General features: G+C 41.1%; 2 protein-coding genes across 3 annotated transcripts in view; one reads left to right on the forward strand and one right to left on the reverse strand.

Annotated features, from left to right (window-relative positions):
• The window catches only part of MED12L (mediator complex subunit 12L), a 336181-nt gene that overhangs the window by 156293 nt on the left and 163132 nt on the right, over nt 1-16756 (forward strand). The window lies entirely within an intron of this gene.
• P2RY14 (purinergic receptor P2Y14) overlaps nt 1-16756 on the reverse strand; it is a 56844-nt gene that overhangs the window by 28640 nt on the left and 11448 nt on the right. The window contains exon 2 of one of the 2 annotated variants that reach the window (XM_047100064.1): nt 11577-11648. The exons of the other annotated variant lie outside the window; for it this stretch is intronic. The gene's annotated coding sequence lies outside the window, so the exon portion shown is untranslated. The remainder of the gene's footprint in view (nt 1-11576; nt 11649-16756) is intronic. 2 annotated transcript variants of the gene reach the window in all.

Below are 16756 nucleotides of genomic sequence, written 5' to 3' on the forward strand. Positions count from 1 at the left end.
TCATGATCTCACGATCCGTGAGTTCGAGCCCCGCATCAGGCTCTGTGCTGACGGCTCAGAGCCTGGAGCCTGTTTCAGATTCTGTGTCTCCCTCTCTCTCTGCTCCTCCCCTGCTCGCGCACTGTCTCTCTCTCTCTCTCAAAATAAATAAACACTAAAAAATTAAAAAAAAAAATTTCAGCTCAGGGCACCTGGGTGGCTCAGTCGGATAAGCGTCCGACTTTTGCTCAGGTCATGATCTCATGGTTCATGGGTTCAAGCACTGTGTAAGGCTCTGTGCTGACAGCTCAGAGCCTGGAGCCTGCTTTGGGTTCTGTGTCTCCCTCTCTCTCTGCCCCTCCCCTGCTCACGTTTGCTCTCGCTTACTCGCTGTCTCTCAAAAATAAATAAACATTAAAAATAATTATAGAAGTTTCAGTTCTTCACATGCTACTCAGTTTTTGCTTTATCCATACATCCTCCGCTCTGTTTATATCTGATTTTTACATGGAGTCATCTTAAAAAATTAAATGTTTAGCTTTATCGAAAAATATTTTTGAAGTCCTAGATTTCATGTGTTTATTTTTTATATCATGCTAAAACAATTACATAACGTAACAAATTTAGTAAATTTGTCTGGGTTCAGTGTATGCTGGACAATTTCTGGTGTGTGGAAACAGTGCTTTCAGATGCTGTTTGGCCCATACTCTAACTTTGGGAAGCTGTTCCTGATCCCACACACTTGGTAAAGTTACCCTCCTCTCTGTTAGCCAAAAAGACCATTGGTCCTTCCATCAACAATTGTTACATCCGTTTGTTCATCTAATCAGTCAACTAATACTTATCAGTTGTCAGCCTCTTCTGGAGGCCTGGTGGTGTAAGGACCCTGGGGTACAACCTTGAATACTTAACCTGTGTTTTTTAATTGTTCTCCTTTTATTCCTCCCAGCTAGATCCTTAGCTGAGGAAGGCAGGGCCAATATTGTGTCAATTTTGTATCTTCAGCACCTACCATTTTTACTCACAGAATTAAAAGTGAAGATGTGCTGACCTCTGAATTTCATCCAAGATTTACTTGTAGTACTTGTGTGTTTCCTAAATGAGACTTTTAAATATTGATAAAGGACAGTTAAAGTTAACGGGCTCACTTTTGTTTTTGACAGCTTATGATTTATAATAAAAATGAATGGATTTTATGAATATTCATTCATATCTGCAGGAATCATTTCATCTGTGGTCTAGTAACTGCTACCACTTGCTTAGATACACAGAAACCTGAGTCAGATGTATATATTTTAACCCAAACCAATACTTGGGATTATATGGGTGAAAGTTGGTTCAATTTATGATTGCAAGTTTTTTTTAATGTTTATTTTTTGTGATAGAGACAGAGTGTGAGTGAGAGAGGGGCAGAGAGAGAGGGAGACATAGAATCCTAAGCAGGCTCCAGGCTCTGAGCTATCAGCACAGAGCCCAATGTGGGGCTCAAACTCAATAAACTGTGAGATCATGACCTGAGCTGAAGTTGGACACTTAACCAACTGAGCCACCCAGGCGCCCCTATGATTGCAGTTTTGAAAGGAACATTTACTACATGTGGATGCCAATGGGGGAAAAATTATTTTTTAGAGGAATTTGTCCATTTATGATGGTATTCCTTTTGTAAATTGAAGGGAGAACTGAAGGTGCCTGAAACATGAATCTTTAGGTGTTAGGAGTTCAACACTCTTGGGGAATTATAAGGAAAAAGTATTGATGGAATTCACTAGCACAAAGCTAAGGACTTGGGAAAACTCGGGGGCATGATAGGCATGACATGACTAATGAGCTAAATATCAGTGTCTGGCATTTAAGTCTGTCATAAGCAAAATCAGTTAAACATGGAGGGTATATTCCCATAAACGAGTTAATTTTAGAAACATACCCGTTTTTAAAAATTATATTTAAGTTGATAAAATATTTTTTAACTTTTTTTAATATATTTGAAAGAGAGAGAGAGAGAGAGAGAGAGAGAGAGAGAGACAGTGTGTGAATGGGGGAGGGGCAGAGAGAGGAGACAGAGAATCAGAAGCAGGCTCCAGGCTCTGAGCTGTCAGCACAGAGCCTTACACGGTGCTTGAACCCATGAACCATGAGATCGTGACCTGAGCCAAAGGCAGATGCTTAACCGACTGAGCCACCCAGGCACCCCAATCATGTCTGTAGTTTTACACTCCGCCAGAAACCAGTGAACTAACTGTCATGGGAGTCTCCCACCCCTGCCCCCCACTCTCCTCTTGGGGTGATGACAACACGTAATGTGCATTTTGATGTGTCTTAGATCATGTCCCATTTCCAAACGCACCATCTATCTTATTTTTTCACCTCTGGCCTTTCTTTCTCATCATGTTTCCTCAGCCTGGAACAGGGCCTGTCTTCCATTTCTACTTGTTGAGCCCTTGTGCATCCCCAGGAATCCGGTTCAGAGTCTACTGTTTATGGAGCTTCTCCTTATCTTACCCCTGAGAATGAAGGGTTACCCCTCTGAATTCCTATAGGGCTTAATGTGAATTCTGACTTGGCCGCTTCTCAGACCTTGTACTGTTTTACAGATGGTAGTCGTTATCTCGCCTGGTTTGGGGAAAGGTGAGTCTTGTGCTGATGTTCCTTGAGTCTGTTATTCATGGAGTAAGTTGACCTGTCTGCCAGGAGGGCAGGTGATTTTCCTGCAGTTTCTGTCACCCCATATTGCCAGGACTCTCCAGTCTGGCTTCCTGTGCTTGGCACATTCCCCTTTTGCTTAGCAATCCATAGGCACCTTGCCTTCTAACACTCCAGCTCACTGAAAAGGGAAGGCCTTTTAGGTACAAAAAGGTGATTTATTTATTGTATTTAATAAATGAGGACCTCCACTATTTTTCCTTCTTCTTTTCCTAGCCCAAGCAATTTAGATCACGTCATGTATGTATGTGTGTGTTTCTTTAATTCAGACTAAACTAATTTAAAATTTTTATTAAAATCCTGCATTTAGGTACTTTAAGAAATCAAATAATTTTATAAAATTTGTAATGGAAAATAGCAGTCCTTGCCCTTTTTCTATGTCCTCATGACCACCTCTTTCCCTTCTAGCTATTATTTTTAGGCATTAACCCTTAAATTTCTACATAAATGACACTATTTGGCTTTCAGTAGCATCTGTTGACTTCTTTGTGTAGAAGATGAAGTTTCAGCTCCCTTGCCCTCCAGCACTTCTCCTCACCCAGTAATTACGTCTCCAATCTCTGGACAAATCAGCATCACTTACTCCTATAATGAAAGCTATGTAAATATTATTTATTGCTGAAGCCCATCATGTGCTTTGAAAGGGATTACAGTTCCCTAGCCTCTTCTGGTGACCAGGAGAAACTGTGCCCTCTTGGTCTAATGAAGGCAGGTTTCCCTCAGGGTTTAGGCTGCTAATTTTGCCATTTTCAGTTCATTAAGATATGTAAACATGCTATATAAATGTTAGCTCTTACCATCACTTCAATATTATAATTTGAGCCAAACCTCATTTAGCCCTGTTCTTAGCTATATGTGTATGAAGGAATAGGTTTAAAGTATTTTTGCCAATAGCTGCATTTAGAGACATTTGTAAAGTACAGGTCTGTGTTAATATATACAACCCTTGCTGGATAGATACTTAGTAGCATTATTGCTCAAGAGAGGAAATGTCCGTGGGCAAGTCTTTGTTCTTAATAATTTTCTCTTGTATTGCACTGCAGAGGCCGTCTGCTACATCAATTTTAGGCATTTTGCTTTTGGCAGTTTATTTAATAGCAGTCACTGCTATCTGGGAAAAGTCACATGTAGAATATACACACATTTCCAAAGCTATGTTTTGTTTTGTGTGTGTTTTTTTTTTCTTTTAGTTGAAGTGTATCTGCTGTGGAAGGCCTTAATCAAGTTCTGATCCGTTACCTTGCTATCGTTTAGTTGTTTTTTGTTTTTGGTAGTTTTTCCTGAAGCCTTATATTATATTTGATAAGCAAGGCTCTTGGTTTTACTCATTTAAAAATATAGAGAATCCTTTAGAACATAAAAGCCAGCTGTGGTTTGGCTTGTGGAGCTGAAGAGACTGTTGGGCAACCAAGTTCATGTAAGAATACACAATCTGAGGGAGAATCTAACAGATGACTGACGGGGTGCAGGAGGAAGACAGTGACCCTTATTTGTTGGTAAAAATAGTATTAGGGGGAATATCATAGTATGTCATACTAATTGGTAACCCTCATGTAATAGTGTGACTTAAATATCTACTTAAACTTTTGTTTGAAAGGGGAGGGTGTCTAGATAACGAGCATCTACTAGAGAGAAGGTCCATGGTGGTTTCATAATGCATCGCAGAAGGATGTGGGTATGAATGAATGCTCAGTGGCTGGTTATCTCTGCCACCAGTGCCTTTCACAAACGTCTGCAACTGAACACAGCCCCTTTTCCTGCAACCTTCTAGTCCTTCCCTAGGGATCTCAGACAGTGTGTCACTGCCGACCCTTGACATGAAAACAGTGGCTATCTTTGGCTAGAGTTTCATACAGGATAAAATAAGGTAGAAATTACTGCAGATTTGTCCAGCATGGAGATAGAGTTAGATTAATCTGTGATTCTTTGTAGTTTCCCACCTAATAAATTACAGAAATGTGGATACACGAGGGAGCTTTGCCTCTGATCTGCCAGGGGACCTTCTAGTTCTGTAATCTCTCTCCATCTGGAGGAAAATGGTCTAGTGTTACCTACCTTATTAAAGTTGTTAGCAGGGTTAATTGAAGTAATGTATATATATATTTTATATTTTACTGTAGTCCCCAGCCAAAATAGGTGGTCAGTACGTGGCAGGGGCTTTTACTAATATAATAGTAGCCTAATTGTTACTTTACAATTTTCTTGAAAATGTACTGTCATTGAATATATGGTAGATATAGATAGAGTGCTATGCTTTTTGCACCTTTAGTAAGTGCTGGGTTTTTTTAAAAATGTTTTTTGCTTATTTGGTGGGGGGGGGGGGGAGAGGGAGGGAGGGAGAATGAGTGGAGGAGGGGCAGAGAGAGAGGGAGACACAGAATCCAAAGCAGACTCCAGGCTCTGAGCTGTCAGCACAGAGCCTGAACTGGGACTTGAACTCACAAAGGACAAGAACATGACCTGAGCTGAAGTCGGACACTCCCCAACTGAGCCACCCAGGCATCCCCGTAAATGTTGATTTCTAAGGAAAGATTCATATTTGAGAGTAGGTCTTTGTCTCAATAACCATGGTTATGGGAAAGCTCTCTAAGATGACATGGCCATACATAACCCTGGGAATAGGATTGCCGAATTAGAAACATATTCTCAGGAGGAAATAATATGCAGGAGCCTAGCGAACTCACACCTTTAAAGACAGGCACAGCTGATAGAGTGCTTCCTGAGTGGTTTAGTCTGTGCCCTCGCTTCCCTGAACCCCGTGGCGAGGAAGTTGGGTGTCTCCTTTCCTACCCTCACCTCACCCAGTCTATTTTTTTCTTAACTGAAGTTTACTTGACATATGATGTTACATAGTTGCAGGTGTACAACATAGTGATTCCACAATTCTTTATGTTACCCAGTGTTTCCCATGTTAAGTGTTGTCACTGTCACCATCTGTACCAGTAACACTGTTATTACAACATTGTTGACTGTTTTCCCTATGCTGTACTTTTCATCTCTGTGACTTATTTTATAGCTGCAAGTTCGTATCTCTTAATCCTCTTTATCTCCCTCTTCTTCACTGTTGTCAACTCCAGAAATTTTTAGGGCTCCACTGTTTTTAATTAATGTAGACAAAAGTGTGGTCCCAAAGCCTCTCCGTTGCCATGGATCTCATCAGATTGCTGCCCTACAGGAGAGACTAAAGCTTGTTATGCTAATGGAATTATTTAGCACTGTCTTGATGAGTTTCTCTTTCAGTGGTTAAATAATAGCAGAGGCAGGGAACATTTATTTTTGCTTAGGTAAGGAAAACAAAAGCTCCTATGAATGAGCGTTTTGTAATTATTTTGTTAGTTCAGCTGTGTGGTTTTATTCCATTCTGGCTTTTTTGGGAAGTGACTTAGAGGTGTTTTGTTTGTTTGTTTTTATTTTTGTTTTTTTTTTTTTTTAAATGGGCCATAGGAGGGGTGCCTGGGTGGCTCAGTCGGTTAAGCGTCCGACTTCGGCTCAGGTCATGATCTCACAGTCCGTGAGTTCGAGCCCCGCATCAGGCTCTGTGCTGACAGCTCAGAGCCTGGAGCCTGCTTCAGATTCTGTGTCTCCCTCTCTCTCTGCCCCTCCCCTGTTCATGCTCTGTCTCTCTCTGTCTCAAAAATAAATAAAACATTAAAAAAATTAAAATAAATAAATAAATGGGCCATAGGGGGAAAAAGTAATGTTTGAATTTGTTAAATGATTTCTTGCCATTTGTAAAACCAGATATTGCGTATCACTCCACATAGGAAATCTGTGCTGTTTGCCAGGAGTTAGGATGCTTAATGTTCTATCGGAGGCGCTTAGTTTCAAAAAAATAAAATAAGAAAGCTGCATGTGATAGATGCTTCTGAACTTCAAAATAAATGGTGTGGTTTTAAAAAGAAAATGGTTATGACAGATTGTAGACCTTTTTGATCTGTTTCCTCAGAATGTGGAGTGGTTTCTAAGTGACCTTGCCTGGAAGGCATGCTTATGTAGCTGCTTTCTCTGTAGCTCTTATTCCACAGCTTCCGTTTAATGCTCTTTCCACTGTGTGCCACTTGCAATGTTGTATTTAGTTTAAATATTTATAGGATCTTGCCACTGTATATTTTTCCTTTAGGCAATTGAAACATTTGTTGACCTGTAGTCCTAGAAATGTGAGAGGCGGCATATCTGATTGGTGAGACTGGGATAGATGGCCTTAGAGCACGGACTAGCTGTGGAGCCTTGAGCACATTACTAAAGCTGTCTGGGCCTCAGAAGTCTCTTCCTTGGAATGATGTATACAAAAGCAGTAATAATATTTACTTCAAAATATTATTGTGTGCCTGGCACACAGAACAGTGAATTAATGTTCCCTTCCATAAGTATTATTTCCTTGATGGAGAATTAAAAAAAAAATCTTGAAGGAGACTTGCATGTGGGGGTTTCTTGTTGTCTCTAAAAGGTAATGATTGCTTGGAAAAAACATGATTTTGAAATTGAGCTTAACTCTATTATTTATGGGTCTGTGTCTTACCATAATATTCCTCTGTCCTGTCCATGCTGTTCTAAGTGTCATTTGGACCATTTGGCACAGATGCGATTTATGCAAACCTTTAAATGCCATGTTTCTTCTCCATGCTACAGCATTCGAATGGTAACTAACATTTGCTGCTTCCTTTTCCACCTTCCCCCTCTAATTTGCTTTAAGCATTTTGTACTCAGCATAAGAATCAATTTGTTTTGGGGGTGCCTGGGTGACTCATTCAGTTAAGCGTCTGACTTCAGCTTGGGTCATGATCTCACAGTTCGTGGGTTTGAGCCCCATGTCGAGCTCTTTGCTGACAGCTCAGAGCCTGGAGCCTGCTTCAGATTCTGTGTCTCCTCTCTCTCTGCCTCTTCCCCACTCATGCTCTCTCTGTCTCTCAGAAATATTCATTTATATATATATAAATGAATCAATTTGTTTTGGCCTCAAGTTCAGTTTTTTTGACATGAAGCATCTATAAAATAGTTAGTGAAGATGCAGACCCAGTATCCATACAATTCCAATCTGTGGGTCTGTGGTGCACCGAGGCATTTATAGACCGACTTTTGGGAATCATCATTCAGACGCCCAAATAAGAGCTCTTATACTACTTAAGGCAACCCTGCAATGGATCACGAAGACCTGGAAGCTACGTGGTAGCTGGCTCAGAGGTATGATCAAATACTCGAGAGCCTCACAATAATTACTTACAATGAAATGTCACCACTTTCTTTAATTCTGTTGCTTGGCTTTGCTGTCATAAAAATATGTTCCATTAAGAGCGCTGCTTATAAAGCAGATGAAGAGAATTTCTTGTTGTCTTCCTGAAGGGGGAACACAAGATTGATTAGTGAAGTGTGGTCCAGGATTGGCCCTGGGTTAAATTCCAAGGTGCACCTTGCAGCAAGGAATGGGAATTTTCATTTTCTAAGCTGCTGCTTTTAGAGTAACTGGCAAATCTCCAGAGCTGTGACACATCCTGAGGCCCTCGGGGGATTTTTTTATTTCTACCTTTGTTCGCTTTCGACCTAGCATCCAAAACTGATGTGCTTGGGTCCTTTTACAGAGTCCTGTGGGGCAAGGACCACGTCTGCCTACTGCGTGGTAGAGAAGGTGTGCTCTGGGGTTAGATGTGTCCGTGCCATTCTTCCCCTCTGCCACCTCCCCGACAGGGTCGCTGTGTTAGTTAGGTGAGGTTGTGCACATGCAATGCAAACAGTTTGTGCCACAAAGTATAGCTAACAAATTCTAGTACTATTTTTATTGATCTCTCCAAGTTCACATTATTGTATTCTCAACCCCACTCCTCCTTAGTGGGCATATTTTAGAAACAGACACGAGCATTGTTAATTCCGCGGGCATTCGAGTGTGTTCTGGAGTTGCATTATCATTTAGAGAGTGTGCAGATAGGACCTGAACACTTCATGTCAGTGGTAAGGTTTGGCTGTGGGGGAGCGGTGAACAAAAGCAGGCAGAGAGTGAGGATAGGGATGGTACTGTGATAGTAGGCTTTTTGCTCCTATCCTCTACGTCTCCATTCACGCCGCAGTTTTTTTTTCTTTCTTCCTTTTCAAGTAGGCTCCACACCCAATTGCATGCTTCACCGATTGAGCCAGCCAGGTGCCTCTCATTGCCTCAGGTGTGTGTGTGTGTGTGTGTGTGTGTGTGTGTGTGTGTGTGTGTGTGTGTGTGTGTGTGTGTGTTTATTTTGAGAGAGAGAGAGCGCATGTGCATGAACTGGGGAGGGACACAGAGAGAGGGACAGAGAGAGAATCCCAAGTGGTTTCCATCTCAGAAACTGTGAGATTGTGACCTCAGCTGAGGTCAGGGGTCTGATACTTAACCGACTGAGCCACCAAGGTGTCCCATTGCCTCAGTTTTTTTCTTTTTAATTTTTTTTTTAATGTTTATTCACTTTCTGAGAGACAGACACAGAGTGTGAATAGGAGAGGGACAGAGAGAGAGGGAGACAGAGAATTGAAAGTAAGCTCCAGGCTCTGAACTGACAGCACAGAGCCCGACACGGGGCTTGAACTCAAACCATGAGGTCATAACCAGAGCTGAAGTGGGACACTTAACCAACTGAGCCACCCAGGCACCCCTCCCATCCCCCCCTGCATTGCCTCAGTTTTAATGAGCATATTGGGTTACCTAAAATCCGCGTCTCCTTAAAATTTTCAGTCTTTCTCTCTCTCTCTTGGTGGGGGTGGGGTGGGGTGGTGGTGTGGTTCCTGTAGCGTCTTTTTAAAATGTTTGTCCAGACCCTGGTTCTAGCAATATGTTCTAAAACCGTGTATGTGTGTGTACTTCTTTGTTTTGTGTTGAACAGCAGACTGCAGTATTTGAAATCTTAAATAGAGCTAATGGATAAGTAGATGGAAGTGTGTCTTTGAAGATGGGGTAGGAGTTAGCCTCCCTGTTTAGTCTCTACCTTCTTCTCCCACAATATATCTATGATTCTCTGTGGTTATGGGATACAGTTTGAAAACCATACCATTCTGGAAGATGTGTTTGTTTTACAGTAATTCTGTCCCACAAGTTGCAACCACGGGCTGCGTAGATAATTCAGTGACTAAAAACCAGTGAACTGAGATCAGTGCTCTTGCTAACGTACTGTGATCATCTGGCTTGCTTTCACAAATAGGCACTCCTTTTGAACTGTGGTGTGTTTTTCTTACCTTCAAGATTTGTGGAGAAACTTTCTGACCTGAAGTACATTGCCTCTGGTACTTTTGAAGAGATTTCATTTACCAAAGACTTAGCCAAAACAGATTGGGATAGAGTCAGCTTAGAATTTATTATTTAAGTTGGGACACTTTTGAGAGTTAAACACAGTGTTAATTATACTTACATTAGGCCTGCAGGAATGATCTGGATCTGCCCTAGACAATCGGTACCTATGTTTACCCTAAGATAGACACACTCTGCATAGACAAAATAGAAATTTTGAATACCCCGTTTTCTGAAAGCTCGGGACTTATCTGAAATCTTAAAATGTGTCTCAAGACAAATGGCCTTTACATTGTCCCTCCTTGAGGTGCTGTGATAGGAATGGCATCTGCTATGAGTCAATTTATTGAGCATCTTCGAGGTATAAATACTCAGCTAGTCCTTACCAGGATTCTTCACCAGCCATTGAAAAGAGCAAATTGCTTTTCCAAACAAACATTTAAAGAGTCTTGGCTTACAGTTTAGGCTCTGTGTTTTCTCTGTGCTAATAGTGATTTTTTCATGAATCTGACAGAGTTAATTCATCTTGTTTTCTCCCTTCTGTAGTCCCTATATTATATTTTTAATTCCACATTATTTGGAATCCAATCTCTTTTTTTGTTGCGGTATTTCATATTTCTGTGCACTCTCAAAGAGGACCTTGGCATTTTCTTTTTTTTGGCTAGCCATAGCATTCAACCGACCATCAATGGATTCTCACTGTACTGATGGATACGCTGGGGAGGTCATTCGCAAGGGTGTGGTGGCTGAGTAGGAATGTGTTTCAGTTGTAAAAAGAATGAGGGCTATTCAGATTTAATGGACACGGTGTTTGAACATGGAGAAAGGAGCCAAAAGGTCATCTTATCCAGCCTGGGGAAGTTATTTATAAAGGAGTTGATATTACCAGAAGATAAAATGAACTTCTGTTCACCTCTGATTTCCTCCTTTACCTAGCTCTACTAATATCTTTTTAAAACTAGTTTTTAAATGACTGTTCACCTAAGTACAACTCAATATTGACCAGCTTTGTTCCCTGATGGCCACTTTCCTGAGTATGTAGGCTTTAGGACCTAATCTTAAAAAAGTAATAAATTCCTTATTTGTGTTAAGTGACTGTAAGCATTTTTCCCTATTCAGAATACCATCTATGCTGTGGTTGTACTCACACTAAATTATACTCAAAGCTAAGGCATCTATAGCATACTCAACCTTGACCTTTATCCTGAGGGTAACACATGTATGATGTGTTCATCATCTGCTGCTGTTCATCTCTACAGACTGAGTTCTGTGAAATCATGTGTCTGTTCCCTTTCATTCTGTGTGTTGCAGGTCAAGCATGGCCTGGTGATCTCTGTGTTTAATGGTTGCATGACATTGGCTTTGATTTATGGGAAGCATCTTGATCATCAGAGCCATGTTTGTTTATACATTTAATTCTGAAAGAGGGGAGAGGTGGAATTCTAAACTACATTATACTGTTTCTTCTCATTTGAAAATGCATATGTATGAAAAAGAAAACAAAAAACAAATTGATGGAGGTTGTAGTGTGGGTGGAAATATATGGGCAGTCACTGTTTTATACCAATATCCAAAGCTAGTTTCTAACCTACCTATTTGGAAATAAGGAATTTGATAAATATTTGCCCAGTTGAATAAAATGATAGGCATAGCTTACCTAGAGATGTGAGAAGGGACGGTTGGTGATGAGGAAGCCAAACCGAAGGGCCACTACTTGGTAGGCAACTCACTGGTAAATAATGGAGAAATGGCCGTTAGTTCTCTTACATTCTGTTAAGGAGGTTGGTTGCTTCCTGTTGGGATAAAGCCACAATGCCCACAAGAATTCCTTCCATCACTGGTTCTTAAATAATTCCTTAAATCACGGTTTGATTGCTGGACATGGACCAGCAGCATTGGCATTGTCTGAGGACTTGATAGAAATGCACATTCTCAGGAATGACCCCAGATTCCCACCCCTGAGACAAGGTCTGTGGGTGAGCTCAGGGATACATGTTCTGGCAGGTGTGTTAAAGTTTGAGGATCACTAGTAAACCAACAATTTGTATCATCTTTAGGTTGTGAAGTCCTTTCACAGTTTGTTGAAAGCCACAATGTACAATACATTTTATATATTAGTGGGAGATTGGGGAACCCCTGATTAAATACTCTGATATAAACTATTTTAATTAAAAAATTTTTTTTAATGATTATTTTTGAGAGAGAGAGAGAGAGAGTGTGTGTGTGTGTGTGTGTGTGTGTGTGTGTGTGTGTGTGTGTGAGAGAGAGTGTGAGCGAGTGAGCAGGGGAGGGACATAGAGAGAGGGAGTAACAGAATCCGAAGCAGGCTCCAGGATCTGAGCTGTCAGCACAGAGCCCTGTGCAGGGCTCGAACCCACAGACTGCAAGATATTGACCTGAACCGAAGTCGGACACTTAACCGACTGAGCCACCCAGGTGCCCATAAGTATTTTAGTTTTCAGACTGTATCCTGCTAGAATTCGTAGATTCTAAGTCACACACCAGTTTTTGTTTTGTGTTTTTAAAATTTGATAATAATTTGTCTGCAGTAGGATGTGTAGCTGTGGTCCATGGTTTGCCACCAATTTTCTTCATGGAAAGGTCACACCCTGAAATTTCCAGACATTATTGCTGGGCTCTGCAGGGTGGTCCTGACACCTGCTTGCTCAACTGTAGGCTTGATGGGGTAGAGGCTCTTTTTGTTGCACCTAGCCAGGCGCGTAGGAAGGGAATTTAGTGAAGACTTAATCTTCAAGTTGTTTGCTTTAAGCAGTTTAAGTAAAGAAGACTTATTAAGGCATGCATAGGAAAATTAGAAAATGTAGAAAAGTGGAAAAAGGAAAAGAAAGATCATTGAGAAATTTATCCTTGGGTAACCATTTTCTTGTAAATGGTAAAATAAGGAAAAGAAGGGTCACAAGAAGTAAGTTTATATCTCCTGCTTAATGTGCTATGGTAATAGTAGTAGCAATACCATTATTAGCAAAACCTAACATTGAGTTTTTAGAATATGCCAGATACTCTTCTAAATTCCTTTTCTGTATTAACTTATTAAAATCTAATAACTAATGTATGAAGTAAGTTCTGTAAATGTACCCCAATAAAACAAGGACAGTAAGGCACAGAGTGGTTAAGCATCATACCCAAGTACACACAGCTGGTAAGGATGTAAGTTGCAGCAGGGGGTGCTTTAGTTCTTGGTCTTAAACGTGTCCCTTCTGCTCCTCTAGGATGATGGGAAAACACATGCTGTCACTTGCTGTCATTACTGCTGCGTGGTGGTGGCAGCGGAGAGGAGACTCATGTGTAAATGGGTTGAGGGTGAGGAGTAGGGCATTTTTGCTGGGTCAGGTGGGCACAGAGGTGGATCAACAACTTGTGGGCGTGTATAGTTCCTATGATTTTAGGACTGTCCAGCACCTGTTAGTGACCCGGCTAATCACCAGCTTCACCTGGAAATACTTCCCATTCCACTGGCATCAACATGTAGAGCTGCTAAAAGAATGCCTGCTGATTGGGACCTTCCCAGCTTGCCTTGAAGTGATGGGCATCTGTTTAATTTTAAACATTACATTTTCTGTGCTGTGAACATACGCAAACAGCTTGAACCTGAAGGAAATGTATGAACTGGCCTTCACAATTTGCTACTATGGTGGGACTGACAGAATCATTATTGGTCACTGAGCCTTTATTATATTTTATTTAAAGTTTATTTATTTTGAGAGAGAGAGAGACACAGAGAGACACCGAGACACTGGGGGAGGAGCAGAGAGATAGGGAGAGAGAATCCCAAGCAGCCTCCTTGCTGTCAGCACAGAGCTGGATGTAGGGCTCAATCCCCATGAACCACGAGATCATGACCTGGGCCAGAATCAAGAGGTGCTTAACTGACTGAGTTACCCAGTGACCCTGGTCACTGAGCCTTTAAATAATACTTGCTTATAAAGTTGCCTTGTACTTAGATGTTGAGTTTAATGCCAGCTTGGGTCATAATGACTTTTCAAAATGTCACGAGCTTTGCATGTGAGATCATTTATTTAATTTTCCTTAAAATTATTTCCCAGAACAGTAAGTGGAAATTTTTTCTTGTTATATGAACGTAAAGAATCTAAGAGTGAATTGATTGACTATATCCAGGGAACAAGGACTGATCTCTAAGAGATAAATTAGAGGCTAAGATTGTGAACTGCAAAGTTGAAATTCCTGGATTCAAATCTGGCTTCCCCCACTTACCAGCTGTGAATGGCTAAAATACTTTAATTCATTTATTAAATGGGAATTACTCTCTGTATCCCATAGGATTGTTGTAAGAATTCACTGAGCATTAGTGCAGTGCCTAATGTGTGGAAAGTACTTAATAAATGTTAGTAATTGTTAAATACTAGGAAGGCAGGTAACCATGGGCAAAAGTTGAGATCTCTTCCTACTGTTCCCAACCCCTACTGACCCAGTGTATCTAGGTGACTTCCCAATGTCGCTTTTTAATGCTGAATATTTTTCTGTCGAGTAGTTGTAAACCAGAAGGCAAGAATCATGTTTAACCATTTCCCTATTGATGGATGTTTGGATTATTTCATATTTTCCTCATCATTATAAACATCTCATACCTTATTTCCTCACTCCCTCGTACTTTCCCATTAAAACTTTGAAGGTTGTGTTTGATGTTGGTCTTTAGTTCCACTGCTATAATTGTTTTCATTATTCTGCTGACACTTGTTTGGTGGGGTATCAGGAAGGGTTTGGGCTCGTTGGGTGTAGCGTTAAATCATTATTGGGCATTATTGGGCATACTGTGCTATGTTTTAAAGAATCGAGTCTTTCCATGAGGGCAGGAGGGGTGTGTTTTAGCAGAGAAGAAAGAGGAAGCTGTCTAAGCACTCTTACTGAAAACTTCTATGCCTGCCCAGTCTCTCAGAAATTCAAACCTGAACTCATTAGTTGGTATGTAATTGTATAAAGTGCTCATATGCCAGTATGGAGAATGTTCTCATTTATATTCGATAGAATGCCTTTTCCCTGAAATTGTTCTTCTTCAAATTGAGGTTTAATTTTGTTTAATGTTTATTTATTTTTGAGAGGGAGGGAGAGCACGAGGGGAGGGGGAGGGGAAGAGAGAGGGAGACTCAGAATCTGAAGCAGGGTCCAGGCTCTGAGCTCTCAGTACAGAGCCAGACGCAGGGCTGAAACCCACGAACCCTGAGATCATGACCTGTGCTGAAGTAGGATGCTTAACTGACTGAGCCACTCAGGTGCCCCTAGTTTATATGTTTAAAAACTTGTCTAGTTCATAATCACAAGATCATTGCCATCTGCGAGGAGGAGTCTGGGCAGTGGTTTCAAACTTCTTCCCGGCTGGCTTCTGGGCAGGCACAACAGCTTTCCAGAGGTTTGTTTTAGACAGTCTGAGGGAGTCTCTTCCCTTCAGCCTCCTGAAGACCATTTCTGGTTCTGTGTCTGATGTAAAAGGGTTTTAAGATTTTGTTTGAATAGAACTTCTTCCTGACAAATGACAGTCCTAACAACTCTGATTTAGAGGGGTCTCTGATTTCGTCTCTTTCCAGGGACTAATGGGAGGGACTGGAACAGGGCCTTGTGACTCTGAGAATTGAAGGTGGCAGGCAAAGACTAGGGCATTCTGTCCTGGATGAGTATGACTAGTTCTGGTCCAAGGGGACATTTGATTGTTGTCTGTGCCCTGAACTTAGTTACAGAGTTCCAGAGCCCCTGCTGTAGGTTCTTGGCAATGTACACAGGTGCCTTTGGCTTTGTTGCCATCGTACTTTGCTCATGTCCAGTTCTTCCTTGCTCCTTAGTGCTTCTGTGTGCATGGTTGTGGAAACTTCATGCTGATGGCTGCTCCTGGCACAGTGAGTTTGGGGGAGGCTCATCTGATTCCTGTTAAATAAGGAGATTTTTCTTCACATCCTCAATTTTTGAGGCATTCAGAGGCCTCTGTTAAAATGAGAATATGAACTTGATCAAAGTTAAAATGCAAACAGATTTGTTGAATATTTGAAACTTAATGCTGAATGTGTCCAGAAATCCCAAGTAGAAGAGACCTTTAGGCTTATATTCATAGTACCAGCCCAAATGTAAAGCTGTTTGTTGTTGAGTGAATGTTGAGTGAATGAACTTAACATTAAATAACAGTTTGCCTAAAGGCATATAAACCTTCTGATTTACCCTTCTAACTGAATGTTGTTGAAAGAATAGACTCAGATAACAGATGTCAGCCTCTCAGCATGATATTTCACCTAACATCTTTTGGAGTGTTCACTGAGTTCACAATGACACTTTTCCTTTAAGAATGTCACCCAACAGAAAGAATCCTGAACTCTATTACCCTATGCCCATGACCACAGTTCCAGAGATGATTGTGTAGCTGGTGGAAAGATACCCACAGAAGTGTGCAGCTGAACCAGTGACATTAGTGAAAGACAAAGATGTGAATTATAATGTTGTATTTGCAAAAAGTAAAGTCTCTCTGCCAAAACAAAACAAGCAGGAATGAAACAGCTCAAGGACAAAAACAGATTAGAGGAAGAAAGTATGGCCTAGAGCATTTCCAGCTTCTGGTTTTAGTACAACCTAAGATCTCTGATCCAAAGGCATTTTAGTATCTCATCAATAAATTCACTGATCTGCAGGGCCCCTGGGTCGCTCAGTTGATTAAGCATCCGACTTGGGTTCAGGTTATGATCTCGCTGTTTGAGCCCGACATCAGGCTCTGTGCTGACAGCTCAGAGCTTGGAGCCTACTTCAGATTCTGTGTCTGCTTCTCTTGCTCATGCTCTGTCTCTGTCTCTCAACAATAAATAAGTGTTAAAAAGAACTAAA

This window comes from Lynx rufus, unplaced genomic scaffold (assembly GCF_022079265.1).
Source record: "Lynx rufus isolate CCGP_SWC_20201006 ecotype Redwood Valley unplaced genomic scaffold, mLynRuf1.p SCAF_5, whole genome shotgun sequence".
NCBI classification, from domain to species: domain Eukaryota; kingdom Metazoa; phylum Chordata; class Mammalia; order Carnivora; family Felidae; genus Lynx; species Lynx rufus.